Source organism: Cyphomyrmex costatus, unplaced genomic scaffold (assembly GCF_001594065.2).
Source record: "Cyphomyrmex costatus isolate MS0001 unplaced genomic scaffold, Ccosl1.0 scaffold205, whole genome shotgun sequence".
Classification (NCBI taxonomy): Eukaryota; Metazoa; Arthropoda; class Insecta; order Hymenoptera; family Formicidae; genus Cyphomyrmex; species Cyphomyrmex costatus.
This window is the reverse complement of record NW_017276095.1, coordinates 144,123-159,462: the sequence shown is the minus strand read 5'-3', so window position 1 is coordinate 159,462 and position 15,340 is coordinate 144,123. Positions and strand designations below refer to the sequence as shown.

Here is a 15,340-nt window from a genome sequence, read left to right as displayed (position 1 = left end):
TTTGTCTTTAAATTTTTTTCGAAGTCCCACGTCGGAAAATTTTTTGAGAGTACCGAGTAGTTCTGAGTAGCGTTTCTTATAGTTCTCGACGAGTTCTATCGAAAACTGTAAGGTGAAAAAGCGATTGGACCAACGGTTTGCAAGATACAGCGACATTTGTCAGAAGATCAATAATTTTTAAAGTGAGTATATCTCGGAAACCGTTGGTCCAATCGCTTTGAGCCCTAATACTTTTCGACAGAACTCGCCGAGAACTGTCCAGAACTCCGATCAGAACTACTCGGTACTCCCAAAAAATTTTGACTTTAAATTTTTTCGGGGTCCCACTTCGGAAAATTTTTTGAGAGTACCGAATAGTTCTGAGTGGCGTTTCTTATAGATCTCGACGAGATCTATCGAAAACTGTAAGGTGAAAAAGCGATTAGACCAACGGTTTGCAAGATACAGCGACATTTGTCAGAAGATCAACAATTTTTAAAGTGAGTATATCTCGGAAACCGTTGGTCCAATCGCTTTGAGCCCTAATACTTTTCGACAGAACTCGCCGAGAACTGTCCAGAACTCCGATCAGAACTACTCGGTACTCCCAAAAAATTTTGACTTTAAATTTTTTCGGGGTCCCACTTCGGAAAATTTTTTGAGAGTACCGAATAGTTCTGAGTGGCGTTTCTTATAGATCTCGACGAGATCTATCGAAAACTGTAAGGTGAAAAAGCGATTAGACCAACGGTTTGCAAGATACAGCGACATTTGTCAAAAGATATACAATTCTTAAAGTGAGTGTATCTCGGAAACCGCTGGTCCAATCGCTTTGAGCCCTAATACTTTTCGACAGAACTCGCCGAGAACTGTCCAGAACTCCGATCAGAACTACTCGGTACTCCCAAAAAATTTTGACTTTAAATTTTTTCGGGGTCTCACTTCGGAAAATTTTTTGAGAGTACCGAATAGTTCTGAGTGGCGTTTCTTATAGATCTCGACGAGATCTATCGAAAACTGTAAGGTGAAAAAGCGATTAGACCAACGGTTTGCAAGATACAGCGACATTTGTCAAAAGATATACAATTCTTAAAGTGAGTGTATCTCGGAAACCGCTGGTCCAATCGCTTTGAGCCCTAATACTTTTCGACAGAACTCGCCGAGAACTGTCCAGAACTCCGATCAGAACTACTCGGTACTCCCAAAAAATTTTGACTTTAAATTTTTTCGGGGTCCCACTTCGGAAAATTTTTTGAGAGTACCGAATAGTTCTGAGTGGCGTTTCTTATAGATCTCGACGAGATCTATCGAAAACTGTAAGGTGAAAAAGCGATTAGACCAACGGTTTGCAAGATACAGCGACATTTGTCAAAAGATATACAATTCTTAAAGTGAGTGTATCTCGGAAACCGCTGGTCCAATCGCTTTGAGCCCTAATACTTTTCGACAGAACTCGCCGAGAACTGTCCAGAACTCCGATCAGAACTACTCGGTACTCCCAAAAAATTTGGACTTTATATTTTTTCGGGGTCCCACGACGGAAAATTTTTTGAGAGTACCGAATAGTTCTGAGTGGCGTTTCTTATAGATCTCGACGAGATCTATCGAAAACTGTAAGGTGAAAAAGCGATTAGACCAACGGTTTGCAAGATACAGCGACATTTGTCAAAAGATATACAATTCTTAAAGTGAGTGTATCTCGGAAACCGCTGGTCCAATCGCTTTGAGCCCTAATACTTTTCGACAGAACTCGCCGAGAACTGTCCAGAACTCCGATCAGAACTACTCGGTACTCCCAAAAAATTTGGACTTTATATTTTTTCGGGGTCCCACGACGGAAAATTTTTTGAGAGTACCGAATAGTTCTGAGTGGCGTTTCTTATAGATCTCGACGAGATCTATCGAAAACTGTAAGGTGAAAAAGCGATTAGACCAACGGTTTGCAAGATACAGCGACATTTGTCAAAAGATATACAATTCTTAAAGTGAGTGTATCTCGGAAACCGCTGGTCCAATCGCTTTGAGCCCTAATACTTTTCGACAGAACTCGCCGAGAACTGTCCAGAACTCCGATCAGAACTACTCGGTACTCCCAAAAAATTTGGACTTTATATTTTTTCGGGGTCCCACGACGGAAAATTTTTTGAGAGTACCGAATAGTTCTGAGTGGCGTTTCTTATAGATCTCGACGAGATCTATCGAAAACTGTAAGGTGAAAAAGCGATTAGACCAACGGTTTGCAAGATACAGCGACATTTGTCAAAAGATATACAATTCTTAAAGTGAGTGTATCTCGGAAACCGCTGGTCCAATCGCTTTGAGCCCTAATACTTTTCGACAGAACTCGCCGAGAACTGTCCAGAACTCCGATCAGAACTATTCGGTACTCCCAAAAAATTTTGACTACATTTTTTTCGAGGTCCCACGTCGGAAAATTTTTTGAGAGTACCGAGTAGTTCTGAGTAGCGTTTCTTATAGTTCTCGACGAGTTCTATCGAAAACTGTCAGGTGGAAAAGCGATTGGACCAGCGGTTTGCAAGATACAGCGACATTTGTCAGAACATCAATAATTCTTAGAGTATATCTCGGAAACCGTTGGTCCAATCGCTTTGAGCCCTAATACTTTTCGGCAGAACTCGCCGAGAACTGTCCAGAACTCCGATCAGAACTACTCGGTACTCCCAAAAAATTTTGACTTCAAATTTTTTTCCAAGTCCCACGTCGGAAAATTTTTTGAGAGTACCGAGTAGTTCTGAGTAGCGTTTCTTATAGTTCTCGACGAGTTCTATCGAAAACTGTCAGGTGGAAAAGCGATTGGACCAGCGGTTTGCAAGATACAGCGACATTTGTCAGAACATCAATAATTCTTAGAGTATATCTCGGAAACCGTTGGTCCAATCGCTTTGAGCCCTAATACTTTTCGGCAGAACTCGCCGAGAACTGTCCAGAACTCCGATCAGAACTACTCGGTACTCCCAAAAAATTTTGACTTCAAATTTTTTTCCAAGTCCCACGTCGGAAAATTTTTTGAGAGTACCGAGTAGTTCTGAGTAGCGTTTCTTATAGTTCTCGACGAGTTCTATCGAAAACTGTCAGGTGGAAAAGCGATTGGACCAGCGGTTTGCAAGATACAGCGACATTTGTCAGAACATCAATAATTCTTAGAGTATATCTCGGAAACCGTTGGTCCAATCGCTTTGAGCCCTAATACTTTTCGGCAGAACTCGCCGAGAACTGTCCAGAACTCCGATCAGAACTACTCGGTACTCCCAAAAAATTTTGACTTCAAATTTTTTTCCAAGTCCCACGTCGGAAAATTTTTTGAGAGTACCGAGTAGTTCTGAGTAGCGTTTCTTATAGTTCTCGACGAGTTCTATCGAAAACTGTCAGGTGGAAAAGCGATTGGACCAGCGGTTTGCAAGATACAGCGACATTTGTCAGAACATCAATAATTCTTAGAGTATATCTCGGAAACCGTTGGTCCAATCGCTTTGAGCCCTAATACTTTTCGGCAGAACTCGCCGAGAACTGTCCAGAACTCCGATCAGAACTACTCGGTACTCCCAAAAAATTTTGACTTCAAATTTTTTTCCAAGTCCCACGTCGGAAAATTTTTTGAGAGTACCGAGTAGTTCTGAGTAGCGTTTCTTATAGTTCTCGACGAGTTCTATCGAAAACTGTCAGGTGGAAAAGCGATTGGACCAGCGGTTTGCAAGATACAGCGACATTTGTCAGAACATCAATAATTCTTAGAGTATATCTCGGAAACCGTTGGTCCAATCGCTTTGAGCCCTAATACTTTTCGGCAGAACTCGCCGAGAACTGTCCAGAACTCCGATCAGAACTACTCGGTACTCCCAAAAAATTTTGACTTCAAATTTTTTTCCAAGTCCCACGTCGGAAAATTTTTTGAGAGTACCGAGTAGTTCTGAGTAGCGTTTCTTATAGTTCTCGACGAGTTCTATCGAAAACTGTCAGGTGGAAAAGCGATTGGACCAGCGGTTTGCAAGATACAGCGACATTTGTCAGAACATCAATAATTCTTAGAGTATATCTCGGAAACCGTTGGTCCAATCGCTTTGAGCCCTAATACTTTTCGGCAGAACTCGCCGAGAACTGTCCAGAACTCCGATCAGAACTACTCGGTACTCCCAAAAAATTTTGACTTCAAATTTTTTTCCAAGTCCCACGTCGGAAAATTTTTTGAGAGTACCGAGTAGTTCTGAGTAGCGTTTCTTATAGTTCTCGACGAGTTCTATCGAAAACTGTCAGGTGGAAAAGCGATTGGACCAGCGGTTTGCAAGATACAGCGACATTTGTCAGAACATCAATAATTCTTAGAGTATATCTCGGAAACCGTTGGTCCAATCGCTTTGAGCCCTAATACTTTTCGGCAGAACTCGCCGAGAACTGTCCAGAACTCCGATCAGAACTACTCGGTACTCCCAAAAAATTTTGACTTCAAATTTTTTTCCAAGTCCCACGTCGGAAAATTTTTTGAGAGTACCGAGTAGTTCTGAGTAGCGTTTCTTATAGTTCTCGACGAGTTCTATCGAAAACTGTCAGGTGGAAAAGCGATTGGACCAGCGGTTTGCAAGATACAGCGACATTTGTCAGAACATCAATAATTCTTAGAGTATATCTCGGAAACCGTTGGTCCAATCGCTTTGAGCCCTAATACTTTTCGGCAGAACTCGCCGAGAACTGTCCAGAACTCCGATCAGAACTACTCGGTACTCCCAAAAAATTTTGACTTCAAATTTTTTTCCAAGTCCCACGTCGGAAAATTTTTTGAGAGTACCGAGTAGTTCTGAGTAGCGTTTCTTATAGTTCTCGACGAGTTCTATCGAAAACTGTTAGGTGGAAAAGCGATTGGACCAACGGTTTGCAAGATACAGCGACATTTGACAGAACATCAATAATTCTTAGAGTATATCTCGGAAACCGTTGGTCCAATCGCTTTGAGCCCTAATACTTTTCGACAGAACTCGCCGAGAACTGTCCAGAACTCCGATCAGAACTATTCGGTACTCCCAAAAAATATTGACTAAATCTTTTTCGAGGTCCCACGTCGGAAAATTTTTTTAGAGTACCGAGTAGTTCTGAGTAGCGTTTCTTATAGTTCTCGACGAGTTCTATCGAAAACTGTCAGGTGGAAAAGCGATTGGACCAACGGTTTGCAAGATACAGCGACATTTGTCAGAACATCAATAATTCTTAAAGTGAGTATATCTCGGAAACCGTTGGTCCAATCGCTTTGAGCCCTAATACTTTTCGACTGAACTCGACGAGAACTGTCCAGAACTCCGATCAGAACTACTCGGTACTCCTAAAAAATTTTGACTTCAAATTTTTTTCCAATTCCCACGTCGAAAAATTTTTTGTGAGTACCGAGTAGTTCTGAGTAGCGTTTCTTATAGTTCTCGACGAGTTCTATCGAAAACTGTCAGGTGAAAAGGCGATTGGACCAACGGTTTGTAGGATACAGCGACATTAAATTTGTATAAGTTCATACGTTATTTTAAAATAAGTATATCTCAGAAACCGTTAGTCCAATCGCTTTGAGCTCTGATACTTTGCGACAGAACTCGTCGAGAACTGTGCAGAACTCCGAACAGAACTACACGGTACTCCCAAAAAATTTTTGACCAAAAATTTTTTTCTAAGTCCCACGTCGGAAAATTTTTTGATAGTACCGAGTAGTTCTGTTCGGAGTTCTGGACAGTTCTCGGCGAGTTCTGTCGAAAAGTATTAGGGCTCAAAGCGATTGGACCAACGGTTTCCGAGATATACTGACTTTGAAAATTGATTATCGGTACTCTCAAAAAAATTTTCAAAGATTTCTACTATTTTTTTTAACTTTATTATATTTCAAAAATGTTTTTTATGTATCAAGAACTCTAGGTACTCACAAAATGCTTCTGTTAAGCTGATCAGAACTATGCGACCTTGAATTTCGTTAAAAAGTTAGCACTCCATTTTTAAAAAATTATTAAAAAATGATTATTAAGCGCATATGTCATTAAAAATCATAGAGAACTCTTCGTATCGTCAAAAAGAAGCAAGAATTATCATCAGAACTATTGTATCTAAAAATTAATTTTTCAAAAATTTTTAATTTTTTTTTTATTATTCGAAAATTTTTTTTACATATTAGGAACTCTAGGCAATCGCAAATTGAAGCTATTAAGCCGCTCGTAACTATTCCACCTTGAAATTCGATAAAAAGTTAGCATCCCTTTTTTAAAAAACGTAAAAAAAAGTTTATTGAGCGGAACTCTTGTTTTAACTATAGGGAACTCTTCGTCTCGTCAAAAGGAAGTAGGAACTCTAATCAGAACTCCTGAGTACTATAGTTGGGGTGCTAACTTAACATACCCAAAATATCCATTTTACAGTTTTGAAAGCATGTCATTGTATTTTTGTATTTTATTTTAAACGCAAGCAAATCATTGTTTACATTTTTATATATTGTATTACGTTCATTTATATTTGTATTTTTTTTTGTAATTTATATTTATATTTTGTATTTTTTGTAATTTATATTTGTATTTATATAAATGCAAATGTAAGTGAATGTATTATAAATTATAACGATGTTCAGATACGCGAATTTTACCAGATGCACGAGAGTAAAAGCAACATAAAACGACGGATTTAAGACTATTTCAATAATTTACTTCATAAAGATGAGATTAAGAAAACTAAATAAAGGGATAAGCAATGAGTCCGATGCAGCTTGCGACTTTTGACACGCGCGCGTTTCGGCTTAGCTTTATGATTTCCTCGAAATATGCAAGGCGGAATGAATTTAATTTGCATATTCAGGAGGGAATCTGCGCAGCCTTTAGTCCCTGAATATTTTTGTCAAATCGAATGTAAATTGAAATGTGAATTTCTTACCCACGTTTATTTTGAGTTATTGAATAATACATTAATCTTGTGTAAAAGTACATTGTGCTCATTTAAAATGACTCAATTAATAATAATTTTACAAAAATTTACAGTTTATGAAATACTAAAGCGATAATTACTTAAGTATTCAGTATGATAGAATTGATATCTGATAATGAAATCAAAGTGTGTTTATAATAAAATAGAATGCAACGTATTTAGTCGTCATAAATTAAAATGCTAAAAATTCTCGGTTGAACGAGAAGCTATTAATTAATGTGATGGGCTTGCGCACCTGTTTTCAAACAAATGCACTGTTTTTTTAAAGGAAGATATACTCGTAAAATCTACAATTCTTATGAGATCCTCAAGATCGTTGACTTCCCAAGTCGTTATATCAAGTCGACAAAAACTTAGATAATTTAAGAAATAAATATATAAATGTCACGATAAGACGTTCTTAAACATGTAGTCAGAGATAAGGATGTTATAGATTATATATGTGTGCGAGTCAAATTGTAAAAATATCGAAGGGACGATTCATCGACCGACATTTTTTCATGTAACCACTAGATAGCCAGATTTGAGATGAATGATATACGATCTCACTTATCGCAGCTTCGTTTGCGCGACCGTCGTAACTTTATTCGACCGCCACAGTTTTCTTTTCATCGCGAGTTTTGAATGTTACGTTAGTCATTATTTATATAACTTTCCGTCAGCTACTCTCTAAATTTTTTAAAATATCGCCCTAAACAGTAAAAATTGAACCCGTCTTAAAAAAGAGTGACTTTTTCTGTCTTTAAGAATGAGATTCGCTCTAAAAATTTTAAAGAATATCTAAATACATATACATATATTCGTAATGAAGATAGTTGTGTTGCATAAATTATTGATTGAAAAAGATACTATAAATGATCAGTTTTGAATTACACGATATCTACATATACACTTGACTTTTTTTTTAAATTGAATCTGTCTTAATCATCCTCGATGCATTTACTCTTTCAGCAACTTTCCGCGGAGGATCTGATAGCGCGGCGGACACGCGACCGAAAAGGCGGAAGTATCCATTGACCATGGCGGCGGGAACGTGCCAATTTGCCTGAGGGGACAGTATCCACAGAAATCCGCAAGGTAAGTCCTCCCCGATCCCCCTATGCTTCCGAGCTCGGATGCACGATGTTATTAAGATTTCAAGAGATACGAGAAATAAATTAAGCGGATATAAACGGTCGGAAACCAGTGAGGCGAGCTTCGAGATAAATCGAGTGGCGGAAGACGAAGACCTATGAGAGATAATGGGGAAGGGAGGGTAGGTCGCGTTTTTCAGACTTGCCCGAAGTCAGCCTCTACATCCGAAGCTATCGGCTTCCAATAGCGAGAGCAAGATAAGCGCAGCGGTGCAGGCGCTTCGTGAGGACACCGATTCCGACCAAAGAGAAAAAGAAAGAGAACTTTCGCGATTAAGATGTGCAACGAAGCACCCATGAATTCTGTCTAGATACATATCTGATTTGGCATTGTCACCGTCGATAATCCGCTCGTCCTTTTTTTCGCGAGGAATGTGCCGAATGGAGATGTTAACTCCCAAATATACACGCGTGGAAAAAGATATATACACGGACATAGCATAAACGATCACTTCTCTTTCGTTTTCAGACAGATTTAAGAATTTAACAACCGATCTTTTTGCGAAAAGGATGGTAGAAGCCCAGGGTTTATGTATGTGTACATAACTCTTTCGTTCTTCCTCATAAAGTAATCTTCGAATGAGGATTATTGAAGTATTTAAGAAAGTATTTAAAGAGTTAATGATTCTTTGCCGACAAGGATCGTTGGATAATAACAATCATTATTTTGTAGATCTTAAATAAAAAATAAAGCAGCGCATCGATCGAGTAATGCTTGTTTCTACATTAACTTTAATCTCGATCAATTTACTTTTTAAGGCAATTCCTTTTCTATAAGGTCTAAGAATAAAACAAAATAGTAAGTTAAACCGAGATTAAAGTTAATCTTGTGTTTGTAGAATTGGGTCTAAGGTGAAAAGTTAGTTGAACCGAGATTAAGATTAGATACACACATTGGTAGAAACGAGCATAAAAATATAATGAACATTTTATTGCTTACATTAGTCGAGCTTTTAAATCCGCGCGAGTGCATTCGATGAGAAAACGTATGGTCTACTATTTTCTATTCCTTTATTAGACTACACTATAGAATTCTCTTTTTCGCTCTTTAAACAAATATCAAACATATACCCATCTCACTTAAAGTTCCAAAAAGTGTACACTGGAAAACAGACCTGTAATATACATACATATAACAATAACGACAGAGCATTAATTTAACAGTCACATATTTCTTCGCCGGGCTGTAAGGACTCGTAAATATTTTTACTGAAATATTCGAGACTTTACTGCATATATTTAATGTCAACATTATTTCTCTGACGACAGCGATTAACGATCATAAATCTACGTTAAAGTCACGTAAATTGATAAAAGAAATTATCTTACGATTGGAACATTGCAAAGTGTGGTATACACATACAGAAACATTGATATGTTTGAATAATAATTGATTATTAAGTATCTTGACATTCGCACGCGGCATGAGAGATTACGTCGGAACAGCTCTTTGTTGAATTCATGGGAAACACGAGTGAAGCTGATAATTTGTATATTAAATTAAGCGAAGGAATGTTTTTCTTAGATACGCTTCAGGAAGTTAAATTACATTAAATTAAATTAAATGAATGTCAATATTTCTACTTGAAAGTGAGATTAATCATAAATAAGCGGCATTAATTATAAAAACATATGTTTAGATACGATCTATGCAACTTCATTTTTATCGCGTTTATTCAATTGAAGTACATCGATTTATGATTTATGTCTATAACAACATAAAATCTTTTTATATTTCTATTCGAATTTGTAATTCTAATATTAAATGAAATATTATGAGAGAATGGCAGAATATTCTGTTATATACTTTTGTTAAAAAAGCAGTTAAAGATTATTACATAAATTATTAATTGAATTATCGCTATCAAAGCAATATTAAGAGCAACTTGATTACATACGCGTGTTGTCCAACTGTTTGTGATTTCCATTTAATCTTGTCATGCTACATGGTATTTTAAAAGAACTTTCCGAGCGTAAGTCAGTGGTCTCTTGGTCCATTGGCCATGGGTAACCTTCACGGTATACATGGGCCTCGTTTATCGCGAGGCCGTAACTTATGCGTCACCCGTTATCTGGGCGCGCTTATTATGCATGTTATCGTCTCTCCCTTCGACGAGGGGAAAGCCATAAATTTAATAGTCCCCGGTGTACGGAGGAATCTTCCTCCTACAGCAAGAAAATCTGAATCGACCCTCCGGGACTCGATTCCCTGACTCTCTTCGTTCTTGTCTCTCAAATTTCATAATGCCATTTAAGCCTATTTGTGTGTGATATAAATTTTTGTCAATGTCAACTCGTATAACACAAATATAATACGATTATATTTCAGAAAAATGCAACTATATGCATTTGATTAGTCGGGAGTTTTTATACGCGACTCTTTTAATTTCATTTATGCTATTTCATTTTATTATGTGATAATATTTTCGATTATCGCGAAATATTGCTTAGATATATGTATTTAATTATCTTGAACAATTTGCTCGCTATTAAGAATTGTTATCGCATTGAAAATAATTTTTTGCGATAAATGGAGATGTTTCAAGCTACGAATAAGTTTATATGCACGTATACGTGCGTGTACGTGACGGTTTCTGTGTCGGCAAAACTATAGTTATCATGCTCCATTATTTGTAACAGGGGAGCAGTTCAGCCTGTGCTGGACAGTGGAAAATTTCCCGCCGATCGTGACTCGTATCGCGGGAGAAGAAAACAGATAAATTGTTGCGAGCAGTTGCGACGCTGTGTTTACGCGAAACACGAGGAAGCAAAATAAGAAATCGACCGGGAAATCAAATCGTCCGTCGCGATAACGACGATGCCGGGCGAAGAGCCCGACGTCATCGGTCGGCGGACCGTTTTATCATCGACAGAATTCTCAGTTGCTGTGAATGATACGGCGATCGGCAATTTTTCATTGCCTGGACACGCATCCGGCAATCACGATTTCCCAACCCCTTGATATTATTTTATCTAACGCATTTCGTTCTACTTTGATTGAGTGAACCTCAAGATATTCGAATAATTTTATAGTTCTTTCATGAATTTTTCTTATAATAAATATAGAACTGATATAAATATAGAACCAATTTTACGAAATTACAGATATTGTCTCTCAATTTAAAGCAATTTTTCTTCGTCGAAACTAACAATGCAAAATTTCTTTGCCATAGACAATAGAAACTAAAAACTAAGAAATTTTTTAATTAAACTTCACGCACATCAATATTAAATCTCACCCTTCGTATATTTTTTTACTTTTCACTTTATTGAAAGTATTTTAATATTTAAAATACTACGGCGTTATTTAAAGGCGAACACTAATAAATTACAAATTAAAAATAATTAAACGAAAAGTTCGCCAACGAGAAACATGATGTATGTGAAATATCCTGTATAGGAAGCAGCAAAGACGAGTCTATCTTTTTTTCCAAGTCACGTGTTGTTGCATGTCATAAATCGATGATAAGTGACCAATAAAACCGTGGCGGCCGTACCGATTAACCGGGATCGCCCACATGCACCGGTAATGGACACGTGCATTTTTTTAATTACCTGTACTGAAATCGCCCTAATCGCTCGCTGTCAGTCCGAACTCACTTGATGCCTCCTCGTCGTCTTTCTTCGTTTGAGTGGCACAGGCGATTTGCCACGTAAATTAAACTAATAACGTAAACGAGTCGCGCCTTCGCTTTGTAAGTGCAAGGTTCTCCCTGTAAAATTTGATTTTTTTAGTCTGAAATATTAATATTCTTTACATCGTTTGTATAAATGCTTTATCGCGATCGTATATGGTTGTAAAAAGATACGTCAGAAAGCTTCCAATTCAAATTGTCGTAATTATTATTATTTTTTTTCTAAAGTAGAGAGTAGAAATTGAATGAAATATTATGTCGCGAATAATTAGCTGCATAATGAGCACTGTTAAATATATAGTGTTAAATTTAATTCAGCATTAACGTAAGTCGCCACCTACTAAATATATTGTTATTTTTAAAATGTACCTATATTAAAATGATAATTAAATCTGTCACTGAATCGTGTAAATTTGATACTGTATAGTGTCAAATATAATCATAGTTTCAGTATAAAATAACGATATAATTGAGTAGGAGCAGTAACGATTAAATTTGACATTATAGATTTAATAACGAATGACCGCAGAAAACATTAAAAAATATTTTAGTACAGAAACACCGCGCGATTTCATAAAGATCCTGTATATATCCATATTTTTCAGCGAGAATCTCCGCAGAAAAGTCTTTCCATCACGAGAAAGAACGAACAGGAGATCGATAAATGATGAGGAGAGACAGGGGCCCATTGATACTGACACGTGTGTCCACCGACGAAAAAGAAAGTTTGTCGGGCCGATACCAGGTCGAATGGATAAAGGCATTATTGTCGATTGTCCTTTCACAGTAAATCGGCGCAGTTATTCCGCCGAATAAAAACGTAACGAGCGATTTCTATTAACTGGCGAACAACACCAGATTCCGCCAGTTATCTCACCGTCGCGACGACGGTGCGAGTAAAATTAATTTACGCAATACATGTACAAATATGATGTAATAGATAATCTTCACTTTTTGCATAACGATCTCTAAATGACAACGATTGGGTCGCGACGGCCATACGTCGTGGTCCTGCACGCGCGCGCTTAGTGATTAATTAACCGGTTTAATTAGACGTCTAATTACCACTAGATACGGATCTCCATCGGGATAATCAGGCATGAGAACCGCGACCGCGAGACGACGTGTACGTATTATATACGGCATAGTGATGCCCGATACCGGGCTCTCGGTTACATCTATCCGTGGCTATATCCTCGTGTTTCGAGACACTGGAGAAGACGCCATTTTAACGCGTATTAGAGTTTCCACAACGTCCCCACGCGCGGTCATCATTCACACCCTAATGAACGTGAAATCTCCGAAGCACTACCTCGCCCATGAGAAAAGAACGTCTAAATTGAAGCGATTTTTAAGCCTTTCAAGACGATCCTTTTTCAGTATATGATTTATTCCTACATATATGTAGGCTACAACACGTACGAAATTACACGTACAACATACAAATACTACACTGTCAGGTGTCAAAGGAGTAATAATAATTTAATCCCTTGAATTAAATAACATTTGTTATTTTTAATTTCCGTGTGTGTCAAAACATAAATCAATCATTTCTGGGGTTAGTTTTAAAATAAAAAAAAATATTAACGTATGTATTAGTATAATAAATAATAAACTAAATTTGTGTCAAATATTTAACACATTTTCTTGAATTAAATTTTTTAACTCCATTGTGTTTTGATTAAATTGACGACATATTGAGTAGAAGCAGTGACAATCTATAGAAATGATTAAAAATATTATAACTTAAATTGGGTAATTCGTAGACATTATGAAATTAGCAGTGTAGAGCTCTTTGAGCTAATATTGACCAAAGGGAAATGATGATGCCAATGAGAGCCGACAGAGATGATCGAGTATAATAAAAAAACGTATGTATTAGTCACCAAGAACAAACGTTTCGACCCTTAGTATTGGGTCATCTTTAACGTATGAGTAATAATTATCAAAATCCAAGAAAACTTCCAGTTACAGTATACCTAATAGAAAGTATGGTAAACTGTTGAATCACATCGTCAAGCTATTGTCCAGGAATAAAGAACTTCAAATGTCATATATTGTCAAATACTTTTAAACTAAATTTGGTAATTGAACTAAAATATCAAATTAATATTGAGAAATGGAACGTAGTCAAAATATTAAAATTAAAATTAATTCATATAATATATGTTACTCATACACTGAAAATGACTCGAAAGTAAAGGTCGAAACGTCTGTTCTTAGTGAATTAATACATATGTTTTTATTATACACGATTATCTCTGTCGGCTCTCATCCACATCATTTTTTTTTTTTTTATTTAATTATGGAGTCTTTTCTTAATCTCATCATTTGTTTCATTTTGACTGTAGATTAAACGGAAATCTTAACATTCTTTAGTCTGGATCTATAGGTATTTTAAGCCTTAAGCCGTAAGAAATTGGCCAATTACAATCGAGGTGAATAATTGATCATGATTCATTCGTTTCTTACAGCTTATAAGGCTTAAAAATCTATTGTAGATCCAGGCTTATAATGACAGCTGTCTAAAATCCAAGCTTGCTTAAGGCACTTGTAAGCCTCCCATTTTCTATTGATGAATACAACACAGCATCTAGAAAAGGTGCTCGTGATTCTCGCAGCCCGGCTACTCTCGCGATACGAACTCTATCTGCGAGGTCGCTGCGGCGGAATCGTCGGCCATTGGAATACCGACATTGCGTGGAAAGAAGGTGACTTGCGAGGTATCCGTTTAATGGCTCTTTTGCACGCTTAAATAAATAACAGCACCACGATCGCGCAGAATGTAATTATCCCCCTGTATATACGTATACGAATGATGCGTGCCGTGCGTGCATGCGTGCGCGTATACGCGCTTAGAGTCTATATTCTGTAAATAATCGTCACTACAAAGAAGCTATAGAAGGTGGAAAAAAAGAATAAGAGAACCTTTTGGTATGTCCAGATCTGCAAAATTGCGGTTTGGAAGGAACGCAGATAAATTGGCGTTTGTTCACTGTCAGTCACAGATCTACTCGCATTTATATAAGATGTGTTGCATACATCAGAAGATCGATAGAGTCTTATACCCGCTTCCAATATAATCTTGATTTAATTTACCACCCAAAACTGAAAACTATGAACTAATTTTTATCAATGAAGATTAATTTTAATCTCAGTTCAACTTACTCATCATCTTTTTGTAATTTTTTACACAACTAGGAAAAAATAAAGAGTTAATATTGTGAATCGAGATTAAAGTTAAACTACATTAGTAGAAACGAGCCTAAGTGTGTTAAGAGTTATATAAGAATTAATCCCCATTTCTGCCAACATAATGTAGATTAACTTAAATCATAGTTCAATTTACTTTTCTAGTTCTAAGAATTAGAAAAGGATAAAGAGTAAAAGAGATAGACCGAGAATAAAGTTAATCTACTTAAAAATGAACCCAAGTATACATATAGAGTTCGTTAAACCAAGACGCTAAAAATAAACGGGAAGGAAGGCATATTAAATGAAATCGAAAGGCGAAAAAACGAAAGTTCGCTCGGATGTATCCCGGTTCTCCACCACTGATCGATCCATGCAAAAGCATTATGAATTATCGGCGGTACGCTAACTTACCTCCGCGGACTCTCCCCACTTTCCCCCCCCCCC

The 15,340-nt window shown here is 37.1% G+C and overlaps 1 protein-coding gene across 1 annotated transcript in view; it reads left to right on the top strand.

The window, feature by feature from the left end:
• Positions 1-15,340, top strand: part of Ntan1 (N-terminal amidohydrolase 1) — a 64,136-nt gene that overhangs the window by 27,859 nt on the left and 20,937 nt on the right. Inside the window, exon 2 of the mRNA XM_018539215.1 lies at positions 7,885-8,010. The gene's annotated coding sequence lies outside the window, so the exon portion shown is untranslated. The remainder of the gene's footprint in view (positions 1-7,884; positions 8,011-15,340) is intronic.